Raw genomic sequence first — 4475 nt, 5'->3', positions numbered from 1 at the left:
CTTAAAAAAAGAAGAACGTCTCAGAATTTTGTCTTAACTTTGTATATCAGTGATGTATTTGTCAATCATATTGTTATTCCCACAGGGGAATAGACGAAAAAATCAGATATACCTAAAAAAATCAGAAATACCATTTTGATTGATTGATGGATGTTACCTATTCGAGAGAGGGAGAGCATTTTAAATAAAAATTTAAAATACCATTTTAAACAAATAAAGAATGGAGACTACATTGCGGTCAGTGTAAGCAAATACAAATTAAATTCCCACTTAATGCCTGGCTCCCTTATTTCATCTGCCTCCTGTCCCTAGTCAAAGCACCTCTCTCCTGCATTGTTGAGCATCTGAATTCCTGACTCAGAATGACACTTGCTACAAATTTGGTTGAAAAAACAGCAGCCATACTTTTCTGATTAAATGATGCATTTATTGTTTCAAGTTGTGTAGTGCCATATGAAAGGGGATTACAGGGCACTTTGGGATTGAATTTTACAAACCCGTATTCCCTATATTCCATTTGATGTATCGCTTTGGTATAGCATATGCTATATCATCATCTCTCTGGGTTTTTGTCTCTTTGATAATACTTTCATTTTTCATTCCACCTGAAATAAAAAAAAAAAAAACACAGGAATTGCTGTTGGTATACATTGAACCCAAGAGCAACAGATGATGTATCACGTTTTAGCAGCACTTTGGAGGAGCCTTATCATAAAGGGACAACAAGTTTACTGGAAACGGGGCATATAGGGGGCACTGAGGGAGGGGGATGATGGCAGATGTGCTGATGGAAGTGATATAATGTGTTGGGGACAGAATTTTGTGCACGGGTGGAAGGCTCGGCCTTAACGTGGTTAGCTCATCTGTGACAACAGGAGGGAAGGCAAAGGATAGGTAGAAGCGGGGGTGGAGCTGTGGGAGCTGGGGAAGTTCTCTCTCTTAGTGAAAGAAAAAAAATAAAAAACAAGACCATCAGCTGAGTGGGAGGCTGTTGGAAAATATACTAGGGATTTGAGAGGAGAGGAAAATGCGTGAAGATTCTAGATCAGGAGAGGAAACGGACTAGGGAAACGGACTAGTATATTTCTTAGGAAACGAGTGCTAGAATTTAAACGCTGGGGCAAAAATAGTATGCATTCTTTTCTTTTGAAAGATACAATTTACCTCTATAAAAGTTGGACCCATTTCTACTCTTATAAATATGAGCTCACCTGTTCCCCTGTTCCTTTGCCAACACAGTATATTATCAAACATTTTGATCTCTTTCAATATAATATTTGAAAACTCTTATTTTGGTGTACTTTTAAATTTTAATATTTATTATACACGAGGTAAGCATCTTTTCATATGATTACGAGTCAAAAGTTACAAGAGACATTTGGATTTTTCTAGGGAACTACCTCTCAATCTTACGAGGCAAACAATTCTACTTTCTGTTTCCATGACTCAACCTACACTGGGACCCCCAGCAGCTCAGGGTAGCAAAGATCTTAAAAGAGGTGTTTGGTTTTGTCTAAGCTCAGAAGAAAGCAAGTAAGTGTCAGAATAAGGACCATAACCCAGTCCAGTTCTGTGCTTGGTGCGTGGGGAAGACAAAGGTTTTGGAGCGGGCAAGTGGTGAACCATTCACGTGTGAGCTTTAGGAAGATGAACAAGCCCGTGTGTTTGTGATGGATGATGATGGATGAGGAGCACTGTGGCTTGCTCGTAGACGGCAGTTACCGAGTATGCAAAGGAGAAAGAGAAAGGACACCTTCCAGGAGGGGAGCAAACTGGCAGGCACAGTGGTGGCTTCCTGGCTCTTTGTACTCCGAACCAAGTGGTCTTCTAGAGTTTCAGGAGAGAAGGCCAAGCCAGAAGGGCTGCTCTTAGGACTGCTGTGTGTGGTTGTGTAATTTGTGTGCAGCACAAAGGTACCTAGTGGGGGAGAGTGGACAGTAAAGCTTGAAAATCAGCCTGTGTTCTGTCTGCTATGTCAGGAGCCCACAGGGCTATGTAAGCCCGGAGAGGGTTCTCATTTCTTAAATGTCCAACAAGAGGAGGGGTGTGTGTGACTCATTCGTTAACCCAGCCACCTTTTCCCAAATCCATTTGTCCTGAAAGGGTACCTTTCTCTAATTTGCACAAAAGTGCTATGTATGCTAGTGGTGGCCACATTGGTGCCCTCTGCAGTCATGCAGCAGTGACCTTGGCGATAACTGTGGGTCCTCACCCACCCTCCCAGGTCCTCAACTTCCCCTGATGTCCCGAGAGTAGTATGGAAGGGCAAGAGGCAGGGCTCCCAGTTAGAAGGCTGTGGAAGGAGATCTGAGGGAGGTGACAGGTTAGAGATAGGTTTAGGGAGCTTAGGAAATAACTTGGAGTCATAGAAGGAGCTGGAAATGTTTTCCTGTAGCTAAAATGTTAAATGTTAATGAAATTAATGGAATCTACTCCACATCTAGTAGAATAATTTTACGGTATTTGCAAATATTCACATCAAATATTTGCCATCATTAATAAGGAACAGTAAGGATAGAGTCCTTTTGGTTTCTGGTCAGCTTTATTGTAGATTAAGAAGACTTTTCATCAGAAGATAAGAAAGTCGGTTTCAGGGAGGGGTCAAGACTAACACTAGTTAAATGTTATTATATCATGTAGATATTATTTACTTTGTAAGAAATTGAATCATTTTTGCATGCTGCATATCTCCAACCAATATTCACCTTCAGATCGTACAGATTTTTGGGTATTGATTCCTGTCTTTTGAGATAAACAGAATTGTCACTAGCATTCAAACAAAAAAAAGCAAAGCAAAACAAAAGACAAATAACTTTAAAAAGCTGTACCCTTGCAAATCATCTATGTCTGGACTAATATTCTCTACTCCCAAAACATGTGCATCAACTTACAGTTATAGTCACGTTCATATGGGCAAGTTAGGAATGAAGATTTTGTGTGTGCCAACCAAAAAAAAAAAAAAAAAAAAACAAGAAAGAAAGGAAAGCAGTAACCCCTAAAGAGAATGTTCAGCATAAAGACACAGAAGATTATAGTATTTAACTTCTGAGCAAATACTCATCTAATTATTGTATTTTATGACCCAGGCTGATAAGCAACAAACAGGCAAAGACAGAATCACATAACATACAAAAGAAGAGTTAACCTTCATTTTCTTTTGAAATAACTCTAATCCCACTGGATGTGAATATTGCACTGATTTACCTGAGTATTTTGGTGTATATTCACTGTTGTCATTGTTTTCATTTGCTTTATTCATCAATCCGTTGAGCTTTACGTGTACTGCAAAATACATGTGACTAATTACTGTTTTGAAAACTTTTACCAGGAAAATGTAATTACCCCAAGATACAATTTTACTTCCCCAGTGGCTAGTGTTACTTTCTAAGCTTATTGTCCAGTTGATATTCACTTACCGGAATAAGACAAGTGTAAATGAGGTTGGCATTCCACTAAAAACACAAAAATAAAAAAATAAAATAACTTCAGCATTTTCTCTGTCATTTAAATATTTTAATTCTTCTATCAGAACAAGTTTAACTGTGGTCTAGTTATCTGCCCTTTCTCTATCCTTTGATCAAAGGTGCTCTGCTCCCTTCAGGATTCCGAAGTACAGCCACTACTAATGTGAGGTCAGCTCCTGTCACCATAATGGTATTACCTCATAGAATCAAGCCAGCCAATGGGGTGCCTGGGAGACCGAAGGGGCAGGCCTACAGGGTTGCCTAGGGCCTCATAGGGTAATGAGACTAGACTGTCCTGAGAGAGATTATAGTTCAGTAACAGAAGGCAGACAGGTAGCCGTGATAATTCACGATGACACACATCACAAGAATCAAATAGAGGAGGGAGTAGAATGTCAAGAGGATGGATTCTATGCTCAAAATGCCTGGATTCGGGGCGCCTGGGTGGCCCAGTCGTTAAGCGGCTGCCTTCGGCTCAGGTCATGATCCCGGGGTCCTGGGATCGAGCCCCACATCGGGCTCCCTGCTCCACGGGAAGCCTGCTTCTCCCTCTCCCACTCCCCCTGCTTCTGTTCCCTCTCTCACTGTCTCTCTCTCTCTCTCTCTCTCTCTGTCAAATAAATAAATAAAATCTTAAAAAAAAAAATGCCTGGATTCCAGTCCTGGTCCCTCACTTATTAGTTGACCTTCTGCTAGCTATTTGCTTTCTGAGTCTCAGTTTTCTCATCTATAAAATGTGGATAAAAATAGTACTTCCTGCATATGGTTATTGTGATGGTTAAATAAGACAATCCATGTAAAGTTCACAGAGCAGTGTCTGACACTGAACACATGTTAGCTGTTTCTATTATATATGGAAATATCTACATGCATAGGAAATCAACAACTGTGCACTTCTAACCTCTGAGGTGTTATTCAGAGACCTAAACCCAAGTGGCTACCTCCCAGTTTATTTTGTGGCAACAAATTGGATAATCCCAAAATGTGAAACTGGAAATGAAAAGTGGATGG

At 40.3% G+C, this 4475-nt stretch overlaps 1 long non-coding RNA gene across 1 annotated transcript; it reads right to left on the bottom strand.

Annotated features, from left to right (window-relative positions):
• Positions 1–418: 418 nt before the first annotated feature.
• On the bottom strand, positions 419–3602 carry LOC113930263. The gene is made up of 3 exons (XR_003522499.1): positions 3417–3602; positions 3205–3282; positions 419–605 (listed from the first exon to the last, which is right to left on the bottom strand). It is a non-coding gene; the product is annotated as an uncharacterized LOC113930263 (long non-coding RNA).
• Between the last annotated feature and the right edge of the window lie 873 nt (positions 3603–4475).

The sequence above is a fragment of the Zalophus californianus genome, chromosome X (assembly GCF_009762305.2).
Source record: "Zalophus californianus isolate mZalCal1 chromosome X, mZalCal1.pri.v2, whole genome shotgun sequence".
Lineage (NCBI taxonomy): Eukaryota > Metazoa > Chordata > Mammalia > Carnivora > Otariidae > Zalophus > Zalophus californianus.
The sequence above is the reverse complement of the archived record's forward strand: the minus strand, read 5'-3'. Positions and strand labels throughout refer to the sequence as shown.